Source organism: Ranitomeya variabilis, chromosome 5, assembly GCF_051348905.1.
Source record: "Ranitomeya variabilis isolate aRanVar5 chromosome 5, aRanVar5.hap1, whole genome shotgun sequence".
Classification (NCBI taxonomy): Eukaryota; Metazoa; Chordata; class Amphibia; order Anura; family Dendrobatidae; genus Ranitomeya; species Ranitomeya variabilis.
In genome coordinates, this window is record NC_135236.1 from 5,944,895 (window position 1) to 5,958,871 (window position 13,977).

The window sequence follows — 13,977 nt, forward strand, 5'->3', positions numbered from 1 at the left end:
TCTGTGAAGCACTTGGGGGTTGAACGTGCTCACCACACATCTAGATAAGTTCCTTGGGGGGTCTAGTTTCCAAAATGGGGTCACTTGTGGGGGGTTTCTACTGTTTAGGCATATCAGGGGCTCTGCAAACGTAACATGATGCCCGCAGACCATTCCATCAAAGTCTGCATTCCAAAACGTCACTACTTCCCTTCCGAGCCCCGGCATGTACCCAAACAGTGGTTTACCCCCACATATTGGGTATCAGCGTACTCAGGAGAAACTGGACAACAACTTTTGGGGTCCAATTTCTCCTGTTACTCTTGCAAAAATAAAAAAATTCTGGGCTAAAAAAATATTTTTGAGGAAAGGAAACACATTTTTTATTTTCACGGCTCTGCGTTATAAACTTCTGTGAAGCACTTGGGGGTTCAAAGTGCTCACTACACATCTAGATAAGTTCCCTTGGGGGTCTAGTTTCCAAAATGGAGTCAATTGTGGGGAGTTCCTACTGTTTAGGCACATCAGGGGCTCTGCAAACGCAACCTGACGCCCGCAGAGCATTCCATCAAAGTCTGCATTTCAAAACGTCACTACTTCCCTTCCGAACCCCGACGTGTGCCAAAACAGTGGTTTACCCCCACATATGGGGTATCATCGTACTCAGGAGAAACTGGAAAACAACTTTTGGGGTCCAATTTCTCCTATTACCCTTGGGAAAATAAAAAATTGTGGGCTAAAAAATCTTTGAGAAAAGAAAAATTATTTTTTATTTTCATGGCTCTGCGTTATAAACTTCTGTGAAGCACTTGGGGGTTCAAAGTGCTCACCACACATCTAGATTAGTTCCTTGGGAGGTCTAGTTTCCAAAATGGGGCCACTTGTGCGGGAGCTCCAATGTTTAGGCACACAGGGGCTCTCCAAACGCGACATGGTGTCCGCTAATGATTGGAGCTAATTTTCCATTCAAAAAGCCAAATGGCGTGCCTTCCCTTCCGAGCCCTGCCGTGCGCCCAAACAGTGGTTTACCCCCACATATGGGGTATCATCGTACTCAGGACAAACTGGACAACAACATTTGGGGTCCAATTTCTCCTATTACCCTTGGGAAAATAAAAAATTCTGGGCTAAAAATCATTTTTGAGGAAAGAAAAATTATTTTTTTATTTTCACGGCTCTGCGTTATAAACTTCTGTGAAGCACCTGGGGGTTATAAGTGTTTACTATGCATCTAGATAAGTTCCTTGGGGGGTCTAGTTTCCAAAATGGGGTCACTTGTAGGGGAGCTCCAATGTTTAGGCACACAGGGGCTCTCCAAACGCGACATGGTGTCCGCTAACGATTGGAGCTAATTTTCCATTCAAAAAGTCAAATGGCACGCCTCCCCTTCCGAGCCTTGCCGTGCACCCAAACAGTGGTTTACCCCCACATATGAGGTATCGGCATACTCAGGAGAAATTGCCCAACAAATTTTAGGATCCATTTTATCCTGTTGCCCATGTGAAAATGAAAGAATTGAGGCTAAAAGAAATTTTGTGTGAAAAAAAAGTACTTTTTCATTTTTGCGGATCAATTTGTGAAGCACCTGGGGGTTTAAAGTGCTCACTATGCCTCTAGATGAGTTCCTTGGGGGGTCTACTTTCCAAAATGGGGTCACTTGTGGAGGAGCTCCAATGTTTAGGCACACAGGGGCTTTCCAAACGCGACATGGTGTCCGCTAACGATGGAGATAATTTTTCATTCAAAAAGTCAAATGGCGCTCCTTCCCTTCCGAGCCTTACCATGTGCCCAAACAGTGGTTTACCCCCACATGTGAGGTATTGGTGTACTCAGGAGAAATTGCCCAACAAAATTTAGGATCCATTTTATCCTGTTGCCCATGTGAAAATGAAAAAATTGAGGTTAAAATAATTTTTTCGTGAAAAAAAAGTACTTTTTCATTTTTACGGATCAATTTGTGAAGCACCTGGGGGTTTAAAGTGCTCACTATGCTTCTAGATAAGTTCCTTGGGGGGTCTAGTTTCCAAAATGGGGTCACTTGTGGGGGAGCTCCAATGTTTAGGCACACGGGAGCTCTCCAAACGCGACATGGTGTCCGCTAAAGATTGGAGCCAATTTTTCATTGAAAAAGTCAAATGGCGCTCCTTCCCTTCCGAGCCCTGCCGTGCGCCCAAACAGTGGTTTACCCCCACATATGAGGTATCAGCGTACTCAGGACAAATTGGACAACAACGTCCGTGGTCCAGTTTCTCCTTTTACCCTTGGGAAAATAAAAAATTTTTTGCTAAAATATCATTTTTGTGACTAAAAAGTTAAATGTTCATTTTTTACTTCCATGTTGCTTCTGCTGCTGTGAAACACCTGAAGGGTTAATAAACTTCTTGAATGTGGTTTTGAGCACCTTGAGGGGTGCAGTTTTTAGAATGGTGTCACTTTTGGGTATTTTCAGCCATATAAAACCCTCAAACTGACTTCAAATGTGAGGTGATCCCTAAAAAAAATGGTTTTGTAAATTTTGTTGTAAAAATGAGAAATCACTGGTCAAATTTTAACCCTTATAACTTCCTAGCAAAAAAAAAATTTGTTTCCAAAATTGTGCTGATGTAAAGTAGACATGTGGGAAATGTTATTTATTAACTATTTTGTGTCACATAACTCTCTGGTTTAACAGAATAAAAATTCAAAATGTGAAAATTGCGAAATTTTCAAAATTTTTGCCAAATTTCCGTTTTTTTCACAAATAAACTCAGAAATTATCGACCTAAATTTACCACTAACATGAAGCCCAATATGTCACGAAAAAACAATCTCAGAATCGCTAGGATCCGTTGAAGCGTTCCTGAGTTATTACCTCATAAAGGGACACTGGTCAGAATTGCAAAAAACGGCAAGGTCATGAAGGGGTTAATTAAATTGTCTACACTACTATTTGGTAGACAAAGCCCTCCTTCATATTCCGATGAACTTGGCTGGGATTCCTCTTCATCAGAGGATTTTTGTACTACCTCTGACTCCGAGCTTACTGGAGATCGGGACCTGCTAGGCTGACGGGTACTGGTGCTACTTGTATGGGCCAGACCTTGCATCTCTTCACGAATTATGGCTCTAACGTCGGACGGAGTCATTACGTTTTCTTGCCGTAAGGTCAATACGATGCACTCTGCACATAACCTCTTAGTATAGGAGTCCGGGAGGGGTTGCAAACATAAGGCACATTCTCTGTGTTTGGTTTTATGTGTCCTTTTCTTAGTCTAGAGGAAGGGGATATAGGAGGAACATATATCAGCATATGGGAAGAGACTGTTTTAAAACTCACCCAGTGAAGCTGACAGGTACCGGTTCTGGAGGCGGATTCTTAGATGAAAGACTTTTCTGTTTGGTGGCAGATCGCTTTTCCTGGGATCGATCTCCACTTTTGGTGCTGCTCCTGGCGCTTGTCTCCTTACTGGGAAGACTGCTCTGTTGCAGATAAGTGCGCTACATCGGCCGGTGAAGCCATACTTACACACACCGGCCGACGCTAGCGCTGCAGTTTTAAATCTGGCGCCGAATCTCCTGCCTCCCCGGACCCAACCCGGAAGTGCTCCAGCGGCGTCCGGGTTAGACGCGCCGCTCCTCCTTACCATGCGGCGGCTACTGGATAAGAAGCCGGCCGCTGAGCGCGCGTCCTCATGGATCCGGGCGGCCCAGCGGCACCGAACCCGGACCATGGCGATGATCAGACGAGGGGGGAGGCTGCAAACAGTGGCTCCCCCGCCGCTGCCTCTGGTACCGCAGCCCCTGCCGTTCCACCAGAGACCGACGCAGGCGGGTGCATGGCCCAGGAATCCTCTTGACTGCAGGTACTTCGGGTTCCCATAGAAACAGGAAACCTAAACTGAGGAGAGGGGACCGCCTCCTTTTATTCTGTAGGTTTCCTGTTCCTATGGGCGGATCCCTCTCTCTCATGTGGGGTGCTGTCGTGGCGAAGGGTAAAAAGTTGCACTCTGTAGTGCTAAAGCATGTCAATATGAATATCAATACTGCTTCTGGATACTAGGAAAATAACTGAGATGCTTAGCAAATAATTTGGCCAGTTTATGCATGCCCAGCAGCCAACATAAAGGTGGTCTCAAATCTGCTGGGTCCTAGCGTGTCTAGTGTGAATACCTTCCAAAGACAGAAGTCTGAATTCATGGGTAGATGTGGATACCTCTCTTTAAAGTCTGATTTTAGGGATAGGTAGGACCCTGTTGCAATTAAAATCCATCACAATTGGCCAAATTATGTGCTAAGCGTCTGCGCGTTTTTTGTTTATTGTATATGAACATGGCTGCTCCTAGTATGCACCGGTTCACATTAGCTTGTACGAGGAACTGTTAAAGGATCTTGGAATGTTTATCTGCAAAAAGAAAACTAAGAGGAGATTTAATAGCTGTCTACAAATATCTGAAGGGCTGTCACATTGTAGAAGGATCATCATTATTTATATTATTTGCACATGGAAACACAAGAAGCAATGGAACGAAACTGAAAGGGAGAAGATACAGATTAGACATTAGAGAAAACTTTTTGATAGCGAGGGCGATCAATGAGTGTAACAGGCGGCCACAGGAGGTGGTGAGTTCTCCTTCAATGGAAGTTTACACACAGAGGCTGGACAGACATCTGTCTTGAGATGGTTTAGTGACTCCTGCATTGAGCAGAACATTCTATGTTCTTTTTTGTGGATTTATCACTCCTGTGAATCACTAACCTAATATTTAGTTGTTACCCAGTTTTTAGACCTGCTTCACATCTGTTTCATGGAGTTAACCAACTTCTGGCCCCAATCACCTGTTATTACAGCCCAGGATGCTCAGACATCACACAATTTTCTGACATTTTTCGGCTTTGCCTCAGAAACGGAATTTTTTATGTCACCCCACAAGTGGTCTGTCAGATTAAGGTCCGGGGATTGGGCCAGCCGCTCCATAACCTCAATTTTGTTGGACTGGAACCAAGATTTTGCTCATTTACTGGTGTGTTTAGGGTCGTTATCTTGTCGAGACCCCCATTTCAAGGGCGTGTCCTCTTCAAGTATTGTAATATCTGGAAACTGGTCCATGCTCCCTGGTATGCGATGAATAGGTTCGGCACCATAGTAAGAGAAACATGTCCTGGTTCACACCTCTGTCTTCACAGAATGATGGACCTCACTGACTGGTCTCCACACTGACATTATTGTGAACATGAATGAGGCGTCTGGTGGTTTTCTTAGAATCTAATCCACCAACTGGTAAATTGTGTGACGTGTGGTGATATAATACCAAAAACCTCCATTAATCTGGTCACATTGGACTGCTAGTATTTTGAACAGTACTGTGGATGTTTCCAGCTGTGGTCAGAAAGTATTTTTCTCTCCCAATTCTTGCGTTGAGGTCTCCAACGATGAGAACTTTTGACAGGACCTGATAATGGGCGGCTTCTTCTTGTAAGATCTCAGAGCTCTGGATTGAAGTAGGGCGACTCTGGTGATGGTATGTAGGTGGCACAGGTAGACATCAGACTGAGAGGTGAGGCTGGAGCTTCTAATCCATATGTGGCTGTCTCCTCTCTTCATCGGTTACCAGACCAATATTCCTCCTGACCATCGGCCGTTAAATGTTTTTATTTCTATGTGCGGAGACGCAGATTTACATGAATCCAATGGGCACCAGGAATTCATTTTCAGCTCTGTGCCTTTTCCAAGAGAATCTGACTGTATATTATTCAGTCTTTGTACAAAGTCTGGGTCTTATTTTACAGCCAAATGCCGGGATGTTCAGGCCTTGTCTGTTCTGGATGCTACTTTTAAGTACAGTCTGTTCTGGTGTGATGTGTTATGACCGTGTGATAAGTGTTATAAAATATTGTTAGCATAGTGTAAGGAAGATCTTTCCAGCAACAATCAGTAGAGGTTGTAGAGTAACATAATGTACACAGTGCTACCAACTAGAAGGGCCTGGAGTGAGGAAGGACTGATAGTGTATAACAGGCCGAGTCATGAGAAACCAGAGCCATGGCTAGTGCCGAAGGCAACGGACCTAAAAAGGGTGTGGGACTAGTGGGGTTCTGGGCCGAGTACTCCTCAGACTGAAAAGTAATATTCTCCTGTCTATACACAAAAAAGGACACCTGGGCTGTGTATGCTGGAGCCTGAAGAGCGGAGCCCAGCATCCTCCACTCCGGCCCTCACACACGCTGAGCCCCTCGTCCCTCCGCTCCTCACACGCAGAGCCCCTTGTCCCCCCGCTCCGGCCCCCACACACGCGGAGCCCCTCGTCCCCCCCGCTCCGGCCCCCACACACGCGGAGCCCCTCGTCCCTCCGCTCCGGCCCTCACACACGGAGCCCCTCGTCCCTCCGTTCCGGCCCTCACACACGGAGCCCCTCGTCCTTCCGTTCCGGCCCTCACACACGGAGCCCCTCGTCCCTCCGTTCCGGCCCTCACACACGGAGCCCCTCGTGACTCCGCTCCGACCATCACACGCACGGAGCCCCTCGTCCCTCACACACGGAGCCCCTCGTCCCTCACACACGGAGCCCCTCGTCCCTCACACACGGAGCCCCTCGTCCCTCCGCTCCGGCCCTCACACACAGAGCCCCTCGTCCCCCCGCTCCGGCCCTCACACACGCGAAGCCCCTCGTCCCTCCGCTCCGGCCCTCACACACGGAGCCCCTCGTCCTTCCGCTCCTCACACGCACGGAGCCCCTCGTCCCTCCCCTCCGGCCCTCACACATGGAGCCCCTCGTCCCTCCCCTCCGGCCCTCACACACACGGAGCCCCTCGTCCCTCCGCTCTGGCCGTCACACACGGAGCCCCTCGTCCCTCCGCTCCGGCCCTCACACGGAGCCCCTCGTCCCTCCGCTCCGGCCCTCACACACGCGGAGCCCCTCGTCCCTCCGCTCCGGCCCTCGTCCCTCCGTTCTAGCCCTCACACACGGAGCCCCTCGTCCCTCCGCTCCGGCCCTCACACGGAGCCCCTCGTCCCTCCGCTCCGGCCCTCACACACACGGAGCCCCTCGTCCCTCCGCTCCTCACACGCACGGAGCACCTCGTCCCTCCGCTCCGGCCCTCACACGCGGAGCCCCTCGTCCCTCCGCTCCGGCCCTCACACACACGGAGCCCCTCGTCCCTCCGCTCCGGCCCTCACACACACGGAGCCCCTCGTCCCTCCGCTCCTCACACGCACGGAGCACCTCGTCCCTCCGCTCCGGCCCTCTCACACACGGAGCCCCTCGTCCCTCCGCTCCTCACACGCACGGAGCCCCTCGTCCCTCCGCTCCGGCCCTCACACGGAGCCCCTCGTCCCTCCGCTCCTCACACGCACGGAGCACCTCGTCCCTCCGCTCCGGCCCTCACACACACGGAGCCCCTCGTCCCTCCGCTCCGGCCCTCACACACACGGAGCCCCTCGTCCCTCCGCTCCGGCCCTCACACACACGGAGCCCCTCGTCCCTCTGCTCCGGCCCTCACACGCGGAGCCCCTCGTCCCTCCGCTCCGGCCCTCACACACGTAGCCCCTCGTCCCTCCGCTCCGGCCCTCACACACGGAGCCTCTCGTCCCTCACACACGGAGCCCCTCGTCCCTCCGCTCCGGCCCTCACACACGGAGCCCCTCGTCCCTCCGCTCCGGCCCTCACACACGGAGCCCCTCGTCCCTCCGCTCCTCACACACGGAGCCCCTCGTCCCTCCGCTCCGGCCCTCACACGGAGCCCCTCGTCCCTCCGCTCCTCACACGCACGGAGCACCTCGTCCCTCCGCTCCGGCCCTCACACACACGGAGCCCCTCGTCCCTCCGCTCCGGCCCTCACACACACGGAGCCCCTCGTCCCTCCGCTCCGGCCCTCACACACACGGAGCCCCTCGTCCCTCCGCTCCGGCCCTCACACACACGGAGCCCCTCGTCCCTCCGCTCCGGCCCTCACACGCGGAGCCCCTCGTCCCTCCGCTCCGGCCCTCACACACGCGGAGCCCCTCGTCCCTCCGCTCTGGCCGTCACACACGGAGCCCCTCGTCCCTCCGCTCCGGCCCTCACACGGAGCCCCTCGTCCCTCCGCTCCGGCCCTCACACACGCGGAGCCCCTCGTCCCTCCGCTCCGGCCCTCGTCCCTCCGTTCTAGCCCTCACACACGGAGCCCCTCGTCCCTCCGCTCCGGCCCTCACACGGAGCCCCTCGTCCCTCCGCTCCGGCCCTCACACACACGGAGCCCCTCGTCCCTCCGCTCCTCACACGCACGGAGCACCTCGTCCCTCCGCTCCGGCCCTCACACGCGGAGCCCCTCGTCCCTCCGCTCCGGCCCTCACACACACGGAGCCCCTCGTCCCTCCGCTCCGGCCCTCACACACACGGAGCCCCTCGTCCCTCCGCTCCTCACACGCACGGAGCACCTCGTCCCTCCGCTCCGGCCCTCTCACACACGGAGCCCCTCGTCCCTCCGCTCCTCACACGCACGGAGCCCCTCGTCCCTCCGCTCCGGCCCTCACACGGAGCCCCTCGTCCCTCCGCTCCTCACACGCACGGAGCACCTCGTCCCTCCGCTCCGGCCCTCACACACACGGAGCCCCTCGTCCCTCCGCTCCGGCCCTCACACACACGGAGCCCCTCGTCCCTCCGCTCCGGCCCTCACACACACGGAGCCCCTCGTCCCTCTGCTCCGGCCCTCACACGCGGAGCCCCTCGTCCCTCCGCTCCGGCCCTCACACACGTAGCCCCTCGTCCCTCCGCTCCGGCCCTCACACACGGAGCCTCTCGTCCCTCACACACGGAGCCCCTCGTCCCTCCGCTCCGGCCCTCACACACGGAGCCCCTCGTCCCTCCGCTCCTCACACACGGAGCCCCTCGTCCCTCCGCTCCGGCCCTCACACGGAGCCCCTCGTCCCTCCGCTCCTCACACGCACGGAGCACCTCGTCCCTCCGCTCCGGCCCTCACACACACGGAGCCCCTCGTCCCTCCGCTCCGGCCCTCACACACACGGAGCCCCTCGTCCCTCCGCTCCGGCCCTCACACACACGGAGCCCCTCGTCCCTCCGCTCCGGCCCTCACACACACGGAGCCCCTCGTCCCTCCGCTCCGGCCCTCACACGCGGAGCCCCTCGTCCCTCCGCTCCGGCCCTCACACACGTAGCCCCTCGTCCCTCCGCTCCGGCCCTCACACACACTGAGCCCCTCGTCCCTCCGCTCCGGCCCTCACACACACGGAGCCCCTCGTCCCTCCGCTCCGGCCCTCACACGCGGAGCCCCTCGTCCCTCCGCTCCGGCCCTCACACACACGGAGCCCCTCGTCCCTCCGCTCCGGCCCTCACACACGGAGCCCCTCGTCCCTCCGCTCCGGCCCTCACACATGGAGCCCCTCGTCCCTCCGCTCCGGCCCTCACACACGGAGCCCCTCGTCCCTCCGCTCCGGCCCTCACACACGGAGCCCCTCGTCCCTCCGCTCCTCACACACGGAGCCCCTCGTCCCTCCGCTCCTCACACACGGAGCCCCTCGTCCCTCCGCTCCGGCCCTCACACGGAGCCCCTCGTCCCTCCGCTCCGGCCCTCACACGCGGAGCCCCTCGTCCCTCCGCTCCGGCCCTCACACACACGGAGCCCCTCGTCCCTCCACTCCGGCCCTCACACGCGGAGCCCCTCGTCCCTCCGCTCCGGCCCTCACACGCGGAGCCCCTCGTCCCTCCGCTCCGGCCCTCACACGCGGAGCCCCTCGTCCCTCCGCTCCGGCCCTCACACACGGAGCCCCTCGTCCCTCCGCTCCTCACGCACGGAGCCCCTCGTCCCTCTGCTCCGGCCCTCACACGCGGAGCCCCTCGTCCCTCCGCTCCTCACACACGGAGCCCCTCGTCCCTCCGCTCCGGCCCTCACACGGAGCCCCTCGTCCCTCCGCTCCGGCCCTCACACGCGGAGCCCCTCCGCTCCGGCCCTCACACGCGGAGCCCCTCGTCCCTCCGCTCCGGCCCTCACACACACGGAGCCCCTCGTCCCTCCGCTCCGACCCTCACACACGGAGCCCCTCGTCCCTCCGCTCCGGCCCTCACACACACGGAGCCCCTCGTCCCTCCGCTCCGGCCCTCACACGCGGAGCCCCTCGGCCCTCACACACACGGAGCCCCTCGTCTCTCCGCTCCGGCCCTCACACACACGGAGCCCCTCGTCCCTCCGCTCCGGCCCTCACACGCGGAGCCCCTCATCCCTCCGCTCCGGCCCTCACACGCGGAGCCCCTCGTCCCTCCGCTCCGGTCCTCACACACACGGAGCCCCTCGTCCCTCCGCTCCGGCCCTCACACACGGAGCCCCTCGTCCCTCCCTCACACACGGAGCCCCTCGTCCCTCCGCTCCGGCCCTCACACACGGAGCCCCTCGTCCCTCCGCTCCGGCCCTCACACACGGAGCCCCTCGTCCCTCCGCTCCTCACACACGGAGCCCCTCGTCCCTCCGCTCCGGCCCTCACACAGAGCCCCTCGTCCCTCCGCTCCGGCCCTCACACGCGGAGCCCCTCCGCTCCGGCCCTCACACGCGGAGCCCCTCGTCCCTCCGCTCCGGCCCTCACACACACGGAGCCCCTCGTCCCTCCGCTCCGGCCCTCACACACACGGAGCCCCTCGTCCCTCCGCTCCGGCCCTCACACACACGGAGCCCCTCGTCCCTCCGCTCCGGCCCTCACACGCGGAGCCCCTCGTCCCTCCGCTCCGGCCCTCACACGCGGAGCCCCTCGTCCCTCCGCTCCGGCCCTCACACACACGGAGCCCCTCGTCCCTCCGCTCCGGCCCTCACACGCGGAGCCCCTCGTCCCTCCGCTCCGGCCCTCACACACACGGAGCCCCTCGTCCCTCCGCTCCGGCCCTCACACGCGGAGCCCCTCGTCCCTCCGCTCCGGCCCTCACACACACGGAGCCCCTCGTCCCTCCGCTCCGGCCCTCACACACGGAGCCCCTCGTCCCTCCGCTCCGGCCCTCACACACGGAGCCCCTCGTCCCTCCGCTCCTCACACACGGAGCCCCTCGTCCCTCCGCTCCGGCCCTCACACGCGGAGCCCCTCGTCCCTCCGCTCCGGCCCTCACACGCGGAGCCCCTCCGCTCCGGCCCTCACACGCGGAGCCCCTCCGCTCCGGCCCTCACACACACGGAGCCCCTCGTCCCTCCGCTCCGGCCCTCACACGCGGAGCCCCTCCGCTCCGGCCCTCACACACACGGAGCCCCTCGTCCCTCCGCTCCGGCCCTCACACGCGGAGCCCCTCGTCCCTTCGCTCCGGCCCTCACACGCGGAGCCCCTCGTCCCTCCGCTCCGGCCCTCACACACGCGGAGCCCCTCGTCCCTCCGCTCCGGCCCTCACACGCGGAGCCCCTCGTCCCTCTGCTCCGGCCCTCACACACACGGAGCCCCTCGTCCCTCCGCTCCGGCCCTCACACGGAGCCCCTCGTCCCTCCGCTCCGGCCCTCACACGCGGAGCCCCTCCGCTCCGGCCCTCACACGCGGAGCCCCTCGTCCCTCCGCTCCGGCCCTCACACGCGGAGCCCCTCCGCTCCGGCCCTCACACACACGGAGCCCCTCGTCCCTCCGCTCCGGCCCTCACACGCGGAGCCCCTCGTCCCTCCGCTCCGGCCCTCACACGCGGAGCCCCTCGTCCCTCCGCTCCGGCCCTCACACGCGGAGCCCCTCGTCCCTCCGCTCCGGCCCTCACACGCGGAGCCCCTCGTCCCTCCGCTCCGGCCCTCACACGCACGGAGCCCCTCGTCCCTCCGCTCCGGCCCTCACACGCGGAGCCCCTCCGCTCCGGCCCTCACACACGCGGAGCCCCTCGTCCCTCCGCTCCGGCCCTCACACACACGGAGCCCCTCGTCCCTCCGCTCCGGCCCTCACACACACGGAGCCCCTCGTCCCTCCGCTCCGGCCCTCACACACGGAGCCCCTCGTCCCTCCGCTCCGGCCCTCACACGTGGAGCCCCTCGTCCCTCCGCTCCGGCCCTCACACGCGGAGCCCCTCGTCCCTCCGCTCCGGCCCTCACACGCGGAGCCCCTCCGCTCCGGCCCTCACACACGGAGCCCCTCGTCCCTCCGCTCCTCACACACGGAGCCCCTCGTCCCTCCGCTCCGGCCCTCACACACGCGGAGCCCCTCGTCCCTCCGCTCCGGCCCTCACACGCGGAGCCCCTCGTCCCTCCGCTCCGGCCCTCACACGCGGAGCCCCTCGTCCCTCCGCTCCGGCCCTCACACGCGGAGCCCCTCCGCTCCGGCCCTCACACACACGGAGCCCCTCGTCCCTCCGCTCCGGCCCTCACACGCGGAGCCCCTCCGCTCCGGCCCTCACACACGCGGAGCCCCTCGTCCCTCCGCTCCGGCCCTCACACACACGGAGCCCCTCGTCCCTCCGCTCCGGCCCTCACACGCGGAGCCCCTCGTCCCTCCGCTCCAGCCCTCACACGCGGAGCCCCTCGTCCCTCCGCTCCGGCCCTCACACGCGGAGCCCCTCGTCCCTCCGCTCCTCACACGCGGAGCCCCTCGTCCCTCCGCTCCGGCCCTCACACGCGGAGCCCCTCGTCCCTCCGCTCCGGCCCTCACACGCGGAGCCCCTCGTCCCACCGCTCCGGCCCTCACACACACGGAGCCCCTCGTCCCTCCGCTCCGGCCCTCACACACACGGAGCCCCTCGTCCCTCCGCTCCGGCCCTCACACGCGGAGCCCCTCCGCTCCGGCCCTCACACACACGGAGCCCCTCGTCCCTCCGCTCCGGCCCTCACACGCGGAGCCCCTCGTCCCTCCGCTCCGGCCCTCACACACGCGGAGCCCCTCGTCCCTCCGCTCCGGCCCTCACACGCGGAGCCCCTCGTCCCTCCGCTCCGGCCCTCACACGCGGAGCCCCTCGTAACTCCGCTCCGGCCCTCACACGCGGAGCCCCTCTGCTCCGGCCCTCACACGCGGAGCCCCTCCGCTCCGGCCCTCACACACGGAGCCCCTCGTCCCTCCGCTCCTCACACACGGAGCCCCTCGTCCCTCCGCTCCGGCCCTCACACACGCGGAGCCCCTCGTCCCTCCGCTCCGGCCCTCACACGCGGAGCCCCTCGTCCCTCCGCTCCGGCCCTCACACGCGGAGCCCCTCGTCCCTCCGCTCCGGCCCTCACACGCGGAGCCCCTCCGCTCCGGCCCTCACACGCACGGAGCCCCTCGTCCCTCCGCTCCGGCCCTCACACGCGGAGCCCCTCCGCTCCGGCCCTCACACACGCGGAGCCCCTCGTCCCTCCGCTCCGGCCCTCACACACACGGAGCCCCTCGTCCCTCCGCTCCGGCCCTCACACACACGGAGCCCCTCGTCCCTCCGCTCCGGCCCTCACACACGGAGCCCCTCGTCCCTCCGCTCCGGCCCTCACACGTGGAGCCCCTCGTCCCTCCGCTCCGGCCCTCACACGCGGAGCCCCTCGTCCCTCCGCTCCGGCCCTCACACACGGAGCCCCTCGTCCCTCCGCTCCGGCCCTCACACGCGGAGCCCCTCGTCCCTCCGCTCCAGCCCTCACACGCGGAGCCCCTCGTCCCTCCGCTCCGGCCCTCACACACACGGAGCCCCTCGTCCCTCCGCTCCGGCCCTCACACGCGGAGCCCCTCGTCCCTCCGCTCCGGCCCTCACACGCGGAGCCCCTCGTCCCACCGCTCCGGCCCTCACACACACGGAGCCCCTCGTCCCACCGCTCCGGCCCTCACACACACGGAGCCCCTCGTCCCTCCGCTCCGGCCCTCACACACACGGAGCCCCTCGTCCCTCCGCTCCGGCCCTCACACGCGGAGCCCCTCGTCCCTCCGCTCCGGCCCTCACACACACGGAGCCCCTCGTCCCTTCGCTCCGGCCCTCACACACACGGAGCCCCTCGTCCCTCCGCTCCGGCCCTCACACGCGGAGCCCCTCGTCCCTCCGCCGTACACTCTGGGTAAAGCTTGGCCCTATATGATGGGGGGGATAGTTTCGGGCTGAGGAGATAATGGAGACGCAGAAGTGACGGATGGCGGCG

The 13,977-nt window shown here is 61.3% G+C and overlaps 1 protein-coding gene across 1 annotated transcript in view; it reads right to left on the reverse strand.

Annotated features, from left to right (window-relative positions):
• FGF11 (fibroblast growth factor 11) overlaps window positions 1–13,977 on the reverse strand; it is a 1,303,510-nt gene that overhangs the window by 841,048 nt on the left and 448,485 nt on the right. The gene's annotated exons all lie outside the window — the stretch shown is intronic.